Here is a 13,306-nt window from a genome sequence, read left to right as displayed (position 1 = left end):
CGCCTTATAATATTGGCTTTTGCTTTTCATCAATGCCATGCCCTAATTGGCCAGAAGAAAATCAAATAGAATCAATCAATGATTCCTAATTCCAAACAACCCACAAAGGTCAATAGGTCATAGACATAATTTATAGCTGGTCTTCTTGGACCGATATTTGTCTGTCCAGCTTAGCTTCGTAAGTCCAAGCAACCCATCGGTCATTAAAATATATTGGCACAACTGATATCTAAAAGTCTTCATCAACCAACATTTCCTTGCCCCGGCCAACTAATACTTCTGTTGGTTCATGAACATGACAGAAGTCTTCCCTAGTTAGCTTATTATATGAAATTCACACCAAACTTATGGTTTGTTTGTTTGTAATACAAATCTGAACCCAACCTAAATTTTCCATTTTGTTATATGATTGTTTGTTTGTTTCCATGATTCACTCTCTTACCTGATGCAAATTTTGTACTTTTTTGAATTTGCACCACTTTGATTCTCTCTCTCAAGTAGGGGTACTCACGATTTGGTCAATTAAATTATAGACAAATTTCTGAAAACAACTTGGTTTTACCGGTTTTAGCATTTCTCTAAACTGGTACCTCCAGTCGATCGGTTTCATTTTTGACCGTTTCGGTTCTTTATATCACATTTTTTATTCGATTTACTCGGTTCATTTTGGTTTTTTCGATTTTTTATGAACATCCCTACTTTCAAGTATGGAGTATTGTGTAAAGTTGGGATGTCATTTGGCTTCCTTATTTTACTCTTCCCAAAAACCAAAATTTCTCTCTCCTTTCATCCTCATTCACATAAAGTGGGGACCAAATCTTTTTTACCTGTCATTTTACTCGTCACAAAACAAACAAACAAAACGAAGTCAAACCTGTAACAAAAAGTAAATCAAAATTTACACTAAGCCCATTTATACTCTCATGCATTTACACCAATTCAAAATTTAACTGTAAACAAATAGAGCCTGAGCAAGGTTTTAAACTTTAAAATTTTGAAAAATGTCTTCCATTGGAATCCAAAGATCTGAACTTCAGGAAAATAAAAAATAAAAAATTTGGGAACCATCGTGCACCTTGTTTGGTAAGAAAAACAGTTGTCAAGGGATAAAATGGTCATCATGGGCAATCCCCCGGCCAACCAGTTGATCCGTTCATAACATTTTTCTGTTGCCAACCACTGATTGATCAAATTTTATTTCTTCCGTGACAGCATCACCCTCAAAACCTATATCATACAATGGTCATGATGGTGTCATGAGTCATGACAAAGAGAAATGATAAAACTAAGCAAGATAATTAATCTAATTTCCACCAATTGCGATGATAAAGTGAGGAACAAGTAATTGTGCTTAGAAGTATATTACAACAAAAGCATTTAAATATAATTCTTTCCCTTTCTTTTCTTCTGTTGTGTACTTCATGTTCATTTAAACCTCGCTCAAATTATCAAAAGGAGAGCAATAACAAGTTTCATTTTCATCCTTACAAGGCACAACCTACAATCATGGCGACGAGGAAATGAATCGTCTGAATCTGAAAAGCAAGTCAATTAACCCTAGTGGAGGAGGTACTGCAAAATTGCAAATGGGTGGTTAGTTCTCAACTTTTGGAATTGATTCAGTGCAAAACTATTTAATCAAATATTTGCGCCTGTACCATTTTTAGTTCTAAATATTCAGTACCCAAGGATTCTAACCAATCCATAGGTTTGGGCCCGCCCATAAGTGCCATTCATTATCTAGATTTTAGCAGGTTTATTTTCCCTGATTGGTCCTGTTTATCAAATAAGCCTTGTGATTAGATTGCTGCTAAACACAAACCAACTAAGTCGTCCTAACTCCTTGTCTGGACTCTGGATGATTTGCCTCCCTCAGAATTTAATTTACCAAAACACCCTTGTGTGTGGTCACTAGTCACTAGTCGGTCTATGGAATGACACGAACAACCCTTGTTTCTCTTTTTGGCCTCCCCCTTCTGTTCCCTTTCCCTTTCGAAGCTACTACCAAAGTCTATACCACACTTCAACCAACCTACCTTTCCAATCCAGTTTCCCCCTCTCAACCCTCCTTATTATAAAATCCCTTCCAGAAGCAACCCGTCTGCTTAGGGTTTCTGCTGCTGTAACGCTAGACCAGGACAAGAGCATCCAAACAAATGAAATGGGTTCCATTAAAGGCGGGCTTTCTCCAAATCTGAGGTAGGTAAGCTGCAACCTTAACTCTCCTAAGTACACTCTTCCCTTCTCTTTCACAATAAATAACTTGGGTTTAGCCGAAGCAACTGCAACTCTGCGACCAAGCAAAGGGAAAAGCTATTTTTCTACATTCCAAGCAATTGGCTTTATCTCAAATCTAAGAAAAAGTTGGTATTTTGGCCAAGACATCTTATAAAACGAATTGGGTTTTGTCTGAAAAAAGAAACGGTGCTTCAGCTTGTTCACATCGGAAAGATACGGCTCTTTTTTATTACAAGGCAAGGAATAAGATGAATTTTTGGGGTCTAGCTACCAGCACTTTTGTATTTGATCTCGGGAAGCTGAGAATAAAGATGGTTTTTTGAGGCTAACCATCTACCAAAATGTCTTGGGTTCGGCTTCAAGTGCAGGAAAAAGAGGGTCTATTGGCCCACCCACCTCCCGTCTCTCCTCTGCTTTCTCCTGCTCTTTCTTCCTCTTCTTCCTTCTCGTCTCCTTACAGTAATAATTATCAGAAAGAGTCGACCCCATCATCATCTGGCAGCAGAATCAGCCCTGCTATTCTTTTCATTATAGTCATTCTAGCTGTTATTTTTTTCATCTCTGGTCTACTCCACTTGCTTGTCAGATTCCTCATAAAGCAACCGTCTTCCTCGTCCACATCACAGTCAAACCAATACCCAGAAATGTCTGGATCCGATGCTCTTCAAAGACAGTTGCAACAGCTGTTCCATCTACATGACTCTGGTCTAGATCAAGCTTTCATAGATGCTCTCCCTGTCTTCCTCTACAAAGAAATAATGGGTCTCAAAGAGCCGTTCGATTGTGCAGTTTGTCTCTGTGAATTTTCAGAACAAGACAAGCTCAGATTACTTCCGATGTGTAGCCATGCTTTTCATATTAACTGTATAGACACATGGCTCCTCTCAAATTCAACATGCCCTCTCTGTAGAGGAATCATTTTCAGCCCTAGCCTTTCCATTGAAAATCCAGTTTTTGATTTTGAAGAATCAAGGGAGGAGGGTGGGCATCCGGGCGATGGAGAGTGTGGGGTTGCTTCTAGTCAGAAAACAGTAGTAGAAACGGAGGAGATTGCTACTGAAAAGAGGGTTTTCCCTGTGACACTTGGGAAGTTTAGAAACATGAACAGCGGAGGAGAAAGGGGAGAAGGAGAGACCAGTAGTAGTAATTTGGATGCGAGGAGATGCTACTCCATGGGTTCATTTCAGTATGTTGTTGCCGATTCCAACCTGCAAGTGACCTTATTTCCCGACAGAAATGACGCCGGGCGTGTGAAGCCTGTGAAAGGGAGAGGAGGACAGAATGGAAATTCTTCGGTTGATGGGGACGTTGAGGGAAAGAAGCTAAGCAGTTGGAGCAGAGGGGAGAGCTTCTCTGTTTCCAAGATCTGGCTTTGGTCCAAGAAGGGTAGTAAATCTCCAGATTTTTCGTCAGATGCCCATACGGATTTTCAGTTTCATTCTTCAGTTAACGTCGGCTTGCCATGGACGACGGGGAGAACTCAGGAGTCAGGGCCTGTGAATTTACGTTCTTTAGTGTAACTCAGGAATCGGGTCTCAAACTCTCAAGGCATGTGAATTTGATTTTCTTTTCTATTTTTCTTGATTAGTCGTTCATCCATTAACCATCAATACAAAGTATTGATCTTCTGTTTATATTTTCTTGATTTTTTTTGGGGGTGCAAATTTGACCAAATCATGCTTCTCCTTTTGTGGCTTGGGTGATGTACTTTTTATTTTTTAATTAAATTCCGAGCACAATAAGCAAGCCTTTGTGGTGTTTCTTTCTGTTCTCTTTTGCTTTTTAATTGAATATGTATGTATGAGTGTAGCTAGGTGATGATGATTCATGACTCGTGAAGTGATCCGAGCCAGTCTAGTGAAACCATAGTAGCAATTTCCCGAGGCATTTAAGCGAAAAGCTGCAAATGTTTTTGTGTTTCAGAGTTTATTTACTGTTTGTTGTTCCAAATTTTCTCCTTAATCGGCTATTTCGTGGGATTTTATCTATCGAGTCGCACTTTGTTTTGGCCCTTTTGGGTTGAATAATGGATTTGTGACCAGCTGAGCTGACTGTGAAAAAGAGGTTGGTTTTGGGTTGATATGAATCATCCTTTTCCGCGTGCGCCTGCGCGTGGGAGAGAAGCTCTGCTGAATGCTGATGTATACTTTTTCTTTCTGTTTCTTTCTTTTTCTTGTATGGTTTTTTTGGGTACAAGGCGCGCAGCTAAAGAAATCTTCGAAACTGGGCAGAAACAGCAGCATGCAGCTAGGAAGGGGATAAAATTCGTCCTAATGGATTCCCCATGGGACCCGAATCTTCGAAATTGTTATAGATAATAGTATTTTAAAAAATATATATATTTAAAATAAATAAAAAATTTAAATTATAAATAATGTTTTAAATGCGTTTTGATATATATATATATATATATATATATGATATTTAAATATATATATATAAATATATAATCAGGGTTAGGGCAGGATAGGGACTTCAATCCCCATCCCTAACCCTGACCCTGACCCCTACCCCAATCTAGATTGGGGATTCCTATTAATTTTCGTCCCCATTCCGCTAAAACAGTTCTCAACCCCAATCCTATCGTCACGTGCGCTTCACATGTACATCTACCATGCATCGTAAGCAGTTCCTGTACTTATAAATTATTTTTCACAGGAGATATTCCCAATGCACGGTGGGTGGATGTAAAATTCAGCAGCATCAAGGTACAGTTCCTCTTTAATTTCTTGACAGTTGGAAGTTGAAAAATTTTCAATACCTTGCTTTATGCTAATAACATTATATTACTGAGGTTTCTGTCGTTATTACACCTACATCCCTTCTAGATGTCTGTCTGAATATAGAGATGTAAAATGAATCCAGGCACTAAATGCTATCAAACACGTTTCAGACTTGGCCGAACGACCAAAATAACCTTAAAATGATCTGAACTAACAAGACTTGTGTTCTAGGCATTGTTCATCTTCTCCATTTGACGCAACGGCAACAAGCTTCCTCCATCAGTTTCTCTCTCTTTGAGATGTTCTTCTTCCCAGACGTTCTCTTGCATCCTCTGCTTCACATCATTGTCATTGCAACTCCTTCTTCTTCTTCTTCTTCTTCTTCTTCTTCTCTCTCTCTCTCTCTTCTTCCCTTTGTTCCATTCCCCTATTCTCATTGCCCCATTGTCCTCATCGCTCCCCCTATTCATCACCACCGCTTTTCCACCACTGCAACCTTAGACTCCATTTGGTTTGTGGGAAGATTTGGGTGGGATGGAATGAAATGGGAAGGTGTAAAAATTTAACTTTTCATTGTTTAGTTTTATATGGGAAAATAGTAGGAAAAGTACTGTCATGACATGGTTCTTCATCGGATTCATGTAAAATGAAGAAAAGAGCTCCATGACTACAAATCCCTTGTTATCGTCAACAAAGAGAGGAGTTGAGTGGCCTAACGATGAAACAAAAAGCACACCAATAGAGAGAGAGAGAGAGAGAGAGAGAGAGAGAGAATGAGGGAATGAGAGAGATGTGAGTGCTGAGAAAGCATATCACTGCTACCGAGAGTTGTTGCGGCAATCAGAGAAAGAAAGATATTCAAAGGGGGAGGAAGATGGAGGGAGAGATAGAGAGATGGAGAATAGATCGGGAGAGGAGACGCTATTCCTCTTCCACCCTTGTTCGAAGAGAGGGAGATTGTGTTTTACAGATTTTCATAATGGGAGAATGTGTTTTGATGCACCCCTTGTACTACTCTTGCCACCACCACCTCCTCTGTCTGAATGGGGAAGGCAATGAATAGTGTCTGGTTCGATGGTAATAGGGGAGCAAAAACAAAAATGAAGGAGAAGAAGAAAGAAAGAGAGGGAGAGGGAGAGAGAGAGAGAGAAACCAAGGGGAAGGGACCATCGCTAGTTCAACGCCACTGTTGTCGTTGGTTCATTACCGCTCTCAAGTTTTCCCACCAAGGTCGCACTGTTTTGGTGTGATCCCGATTACACATTTTTTGGATCCCGCATCTCATATTTTTCTCATCCCATCCCCCTTTTTCCCTCAAAACAAATAAGAGAAAAAAGAATATTTTTGGAATATTCACTTTTTCTCATCCCTATCCCATAAACCAAATGAAGCCTTAGTGGATAAACTAATACATCATCGGAAAGACCAATCGCTAGAAACACTACAGAGAAGAAACCCTAAAGTGTTTTAGAGGTCACAAAGACCAATCACCTAGAGGCATCCCATTCTTTAGAGGTTGCAAAAACCCTAAAGTGCTTTACAAGTCACAAAGACTAGTCGTCGAAAACACCATGGAGAAGAAACCCTAAAGTGCTTTAGAGGTTGCAAAGACCAATTGTCAGAAAACATTTCATTCTTCCCTCTCACTCGATCCCTCTCTTTATCTCTTCTAGGGGTAAAATAGTAAAATGAAGCAATTTCAGATGGTGAAGAACTAATCCAACACAAACAATATTATCTATTCATAGCCTTTATAAAGTAGAAAAGTATCTATGGTGCTTTTCAAATTTCAAACACAAATAATAACTTTTTAACTTTTCATATTTCAGATTTCAGATTTATCAAACATCACCTAAATCCCACTTGTGCTTAAATTTTGGCTCCCTAACCCTCTTGAACTAGGCGAGTGGCACGAAATGCGTAGTCGTGTCGTGCCGTATTGGCCCATAGACCTGAAACCCTAGGCGTGGCAAGGCCCATACAATTGTGTTATGCCCGACATGGCATGCATTCTATTGTGCCAGGCCACGGGCAGAATGACCTGATTTACACCTCTAAAAACCACAAGTGGCTTAACAAAATTTGAATTCTAAAGCTCTTCACATCCAGCAAACGTCCAATCTTTGTTAGAAACAATTATTTCTCATTGATGAGAATCAAATGAAATTAAATTTGAAATGAAGCTTATATAAATAGGACATTCGAAACTCTTGCCTATTATTCTCTACTCACACTCTACTCGCCTTGAATTGCAGACACACATCGCCATCTTGTATTGTGAAATGTGCGGCTGCAATATACTGTGGGTAGGGTGCGGGTAGAGAAGGTGAATAGGAAATCAGTCCATAACACACCAAACCGGATTTTCTGCCAACTATTCTCTATCTACACTCTACTTGCCTTGAATTACAACCATACATCCCCATCTTGTATTATGAAATGTATGGCTGCAATGTAATGTGAATAGGACGCGGGTAGAGAATGTGAGTAAGAAATCTCTCCACGCTAAACACCGATGAACATCCTGTTGGTGAAAATGGGGTCACTATAACTTTGGAGGAGAAGCTCTGAGACGCGTCTGAAGACACAGTCTTTATAACGTTATTTGCCCCCACTCAGTTTTATTGAGTTTGCTGTTGGGTTACAGGCAAATTCGTTCCCAGGATACAACAGAGCCTTGGGCGAGAATCTGCAACCAGCAAATTTGAAGAGTCTCCAGAGAAACCTTCTGTGAGATTGTAGCAGATTGGAGAGAGAGAGAGAGGGAGTGAATTTCGAAATTGTGTGTTTTGGAGTCTGATTCATGCTCCTTAAATAATTTGTGAAGATGTATGAAGAAAATGTAGGTCCTGGTTTAGAGAAGGCACCTTGAACAGACACAATTTCAAACATTGTGGCTGTTTAAAAAGTAGTTAACAGTTGGTGACTATTAACTTTGAATTGTGCCTCTTGATTACACCCGATCGAATCGTGACTGTTGATCTCATCAACGGTGATCAATGGTCATCAACGCACCAAAACCAGAGCCGCCCATCGCGAGCCACGCGGGTGCGAGCAAAGTGCACCTCTAAAGAGCCTCATTGCGCCGCACACACGTGTGCGCACGCGTTGCACGGTATCGAATCTCCATACTCTCCTCTACTACTTCTAAGGAGTGTAAATTAGCTCCAATTGAAAAACTGAAAACAAAACTTATAATTTTCCAATGTGAGACAAGTTCAAAACTGATTTTTGTAAGATAAAAACTGATTTTTCAATCAAGTGTGCAAGTGCAATTTCTCATATAATTGACCAATCAAACTTATTGGATTTAATCTATTATGAAATTAAAATCCAGCACATCCAAATTCTTAGAGTTCTTGAACTCAAAAAACAAATTGTCTTTCAAATCGGGTCAAAACGAAAACTGCTAATAGACAGCAGTAACAGTGACTCTTCAGCATTATTAAGAATATGAAAATGAACTCAAAACCTAGAAGCAGGCTCTCCAAATTTAGAAAGAGAGGGTTGATGAAACCAACCTCGTCATCGTCATTCAGATACTTCTTCTTTGAGGTTCTATAAGAAACTAGCTTGAAAAATATTGCCATAACTCACAAGATGGCAACTATTGCCATTTAAGGAAGAACTATATGCATGAATTCCATTGTAGACCTTCTTTGAAATGCAGTTGAACAAGGAAACTTCTTGGTGTCTTTGGTTTTGTAATTGCATGCCACTTCTCAGTGGAAATATCTCATCTTAATGTCGAGAGATGTTTCCCTCCCAATGTTACTAAACTGTATACATGAGTCCAAGTTCCATGCACCAATCAAATCTTTGAATTTTTAGGATATGTTTGTTTACTCTAGTTACTTTGCCATTTGCATTATCAATGTCTCGAATCTTGTCAAAGACAACTTCAAGAAGACAATAGACAGATTCAAGGTTTAAACGTGCCAATGACTTCTCGGTACGCCCATCTAGGGAGTGTATCGGGTTAGACCATAATTGGAAGCATAGCCAAACCTTAAACTGACCCTATTGAACCAGTTTAAAAAAATAAATAAATAAAACTTAAAAAGAATATCAATACAAGCCCATACACCTGGCATGTCGGCCTGTATGATAGAATTCCATTGATGAATTCCACATTAAGCTCACATTCATTCCAACAATAGGAGAAGCTGTGGCAGATGGGAGGTATACCCTAGCCACCTGAGAACAGTGGTCATGACATGAACATTGTGGTGGCAAAATGCAGATGATGATGATCCACAACCGAAGTTATAATATTGAGCATCCATTTTCATAACAAATGGGTATTTGGTCATTTTATCCCTTGATGTAGATGTGTCAAAACCCTCGGAAAAAGGACACTGCTATGAAGCATACTGAACCACAGCTGTCATAAAGGAAAAGTTTCAGCAATTTAATGTAGGAATGATCTTTTTACTTAACTCGAAATAGTTTCTAAAATCTGCTCGGCCCATGTACCCATAACTCAAACTCATTCTAATACCGTTCAGTTTATAGGCACAAAGTGCTATTGAGGTAGGTGTCAATTCTGAATTGAGAGTTCACATCTGTGTCTCATAAAAGAGTTTATCCCACGACAGAAATGTATTGATGGACGTTGTGGGGCACAGAATTGATGCTAATTCATAGACGGTGTTGATACATAAAATGTGGGTTGTTATTTTGAATGTTTATAGCTCTATAACGAAAACAGAAATCTGCCTGTCCATACTTTTACGTTCTATATATGGTTCAACGCTTGTGGCAACCCTTAATCTGTACCAACGTTTGAACTATGAACTATCTATCAGACTATCACCCCCTTCTCCGGATGACCCATTGTCACATGGCAAACAGGAATCACTTTCTCGTTTTTGTCAACAGAAAAAAGTAAAAAAAAATAGAAATCAAAAGCTGTAGGAAAGTGCATTAAATGCAGTGGCGTGGGACTGATTCATTCAGGAAAGGACATTGTACAAACAACAAAGGGCTAATGTAAGAGAGAGACATGCTGGACTATTCCTTTTTTGAGTTGGACAGATGCTCAAACAATGGGCGCATTTTCATTAATTACTAGTTTCGTTAAGCCATCCACGTGCAGGGGCTTCATAGTCTTTTCCTTTTTTTCTCATAATAATTAAAAAAGGGTATAGCAGAACATTTCAGATAATAGCAATAAATATGACTTTAATTTTGAGAGTAAAATTAACTAAATTTATGAGGAGAAAGGACCAAGCTCTGTTTAAAAATAAATGATTGAAGAAAATCCGAAGAGATGTCATGTTCCTGCAATAGCTTCATTTATTTATTGGAAAATGAATGTCTTCCACAACTATTTTAAGTGCAACAGTGCAAGTGAACACCGTAAAATAGAATTTGATGGAAGTCACTCAATTAATGAGTAACAAAGCAGTGAATTGGAAAAGAAAATAATAATAGTTTTAACCGCCAAAAAATTACATAAATAATATATGATATGTACCTGGTTTGATGGGGTTAAGATCTACTCATAACAAAATCCGTCCCAACTTGATTCCCACATAATCTGTATCCCCACATCTTACCATGAAATTGAGTTGTGAGCCGATCCGTCCTGGTTTGATGTACAAGTTTGCAACAGTGTAAAAAATGCAAGCATGTATATGGTTGGATGGCCAAGGGAATTTCCTGTAGAAATGGCAAATGTTTATCAAAAGCTATCAATAACAAACCCTGTTTTCCATATGTTATATTCATTAACATCATTTCCCTAGCTACTCTATAATTTCTAATTTCTAAGTTAATATTCCATCTTCCTTATAATTTAATCAATATAAATATTACAAAATCTATTATGATTGTTTTTTACTTTTCAGAATTTTTTTTAAATATTTTGTCATATAATTATTTAACTATTCTAATATTTTGTTATTTAAGATATTTAATTATTGAAATATTTAAATAATATTTATTTTTTAATATTAAAATTTTATTATTTTAAGGAAAAATTCCTGATAGGTATCGGTACTTTAAGCCGAGTGCTAATTTAGTACCCATACTTTAAATCGCAGCAATCTAGAACTTTCAATTTGCAACATTTTAATGCTCGACATTTAATTTCCGTCAATTAAAAGATAAAAAATCTTAAATACCCCCAGTTTTTTCAAATAATGCATGAATTCTGATTGAAATTACAAAAATGACCCCAACTATAATTTCTCTCCAAGTGGGAGAGACATTCCTGACAAGTTGGCCCATGTGCCAACAATTTGCCTTAGCCAAGTTGATGGTGTCCTACTTGGCAACCTGACGACCTGGCACAAGCGCCGACCTGTCGACCTGCGAGATGTGCTCGTCGACAAATTCGGCATGCATATCCTAACACTCCCACGATCTTTGGAAGTTGGCCCATGTGCCGAACGATCTGGAGGGTGGTCAACGTGTATGGCGGTTACCTCCAGGAATCTCGAACCACTTAGACGACATCGGAGAAATCTCGGATATGGTGCGTGAAGCCCACGCCAAACATGCCTATATAAAGGCACCAACCCCAGTGGCAAGGGGCGAGAAAGCAAACAAGCAAACAACTAAGCAAGTTCTAGATCTCAGACTTTGTGATTTTTAGCTCGTAGTCTACTATGAGAGTATTAACTTAAGCATCGAAGCGACCTCACCGGGTTAGCCACCCCGGGTCCTCTGACATTTGGTTCCTTGCAGGTCTCTGAAGAGCAACAAAGCTCATCAATTCAGCTCGCCACCTGGTCAGCTCTACACCTCATAGGCAGCTCGGCACTATAGTCGGCTCGCCACCTAGCCTGCTGAGCTCAACTCAGCTCGGCGGCCAAAGTTCACTTCGGCCTGAGTCATCAACCACTTGGAAGCAAACCAAATGACGAGGTACTTAGCCAAAAAATCGATACATCAATAAAAATTGATTCATCAATTGGCGTCGTCTGTGGGAATCACTACAAAAAGCTTTTTCATCCTCTAAAAGGCTAAGTCCTCTTCTTTCAGAAAGCTAAGTCCTCACTTTTTAGAAACTAAAACTCTCGCTTTACAGTTTCCATTTTTTATGAACTCAAAGACTATGCAGGAAGTTGATGGCCAACAGACTAAGCAGTTCTACCAACTTTATTTCAACTCGGATAAAGCCTCATCAGTCCTCTTCGCGAGGTACCCTCTACAAAGATGAGCTCTTCGTGGCTTTCGCGGGAGTAGGCGACCAACAAATTGCATGAACACCCCTGCTAGTCGAGCCTTCTAAGGCTCCCGTGCGAGCTGGTGACCTAAAGTCAGTAGTGTTGCCCCCGTAGGTTGAGCTCCTAGTAGCTTCTTGTAGGAGTGTGTAACCGACGTCACTAACAAGGCTGATACAGCGCAGCCATGGCCCAAACGCGACCTGGCAGCCTGACCCTGGCGCAGCCTGGCACTGGCAACCTGGCAACCTGACGCTAGCGCGGCCTGGCCCTGGCACCGACCTGGCGGCTTGGCCCAAGCGTGAACTGACGAACTGATAAAAGACCTCAGCACTACGATAAGTCTCAATCACTTCCTCGGCATGGTCATGCAAGTCCTAGTCGCCTCCTAAGCATGGGCAAGCAAGTCCCCGTTGCCTCCTCGGCATGGGCAGACAAGTCCCAATCGCCTCTTCGGCATGGGCAAAATCAAAGATCAAGGAGAGTGGACTACGAGTCGCTCCCAGAGCCTAAGGACTAAAATACTAGAGAAGTCCCAATCTCCCCTTTGGCATTGGCAAGATCAAGGAGAGTGGACTACGAGTCGCTCCCAGAGCCTAAGGGCCAAAATATCGAACTAGCAAAAACTTCCTCACCATATAAGACTCAGTCGCCTCTTCGACATGGGCAAAATCAAGGAACGGACTGTGAGTCGCTCCCAGAGCCTAAGGAATCGAAATGACGCTTACGTACTCATCGAATTATTCATTCCGGGCCAAAAGGAGAAATCTACTCCCTTCGTCGAGTTACTTTTAGCTCGGGAGTGAGGGGCAAATGATGAGGGCGGGTTTGGCCCTCCAATGATATTGTGACACATGGCACCTCGGAACAACTAGGTGACACCCGAAACTACTTTGGCAACAACTTGCCTTAGTCAAGTTGATGGTGTCCCACTTGGCGGCCTGGCCCAGGCATGACCTGGCAGCTTGGCACAGGCGTGACTTGGCGACCTGCGAGACGTGCTCGCCAACAAATTCGGCATACATATCCTAACACTCCCACGACCTTTGGAAGTTGGCCCACATGCCGAACGATCCAAAGGGTGGTCAACGTGCATGGCGGTTACCTCCAGGAATCTTGAACCACTTAGACGACCTCGCAGAAATCTCGGATATGGTGCGTGAAGCCAATGCC

General features: G+C 40.3%; 1 pseudogene across 1 annotated transcript; it reads left to right on the top strand.

Moving 5' to 3' along the window:
- Window positions 1–1,918: 1,918 nt before the first annotated feature.
- LOC148853970 (RING-H2 finger protein ATL46 pseudogene) lies at window positions 1,919–4,004 on the top strand (annotated as a pseudogene). Its single transcript, XR_016112273.1, has one exon. The product of XR_016112273.1 is annotated as an RING-H2 finger protein ATL46 pseudogene (transcript).
- The last annotated feature ends 9,302 nt before the right edge of the window (window positions 4,005–13,306 follow it).

This window comes from Nelumbo lutea, chromosome 4 (genome assembly GCF_056320005.1).
Source record: "Nelumbo lutea isolate HS-2025 chromosome 4, American lotus-T2T, whole genome shotgun sequence".
In the NCBI taxonomy this organism is placed as follows: domain Eukaryota; kingdom Viridiplantae; phylum Streptophyta; class Magnoliopsida; order Proteales; family Nelumbonaceae; genus Nelumbo; species Nelumbo lutea.
Note: the sequence above shows the minus strand (reverse complement) of the source record. Positions and strands in the feature narration are given on the sequence as shown.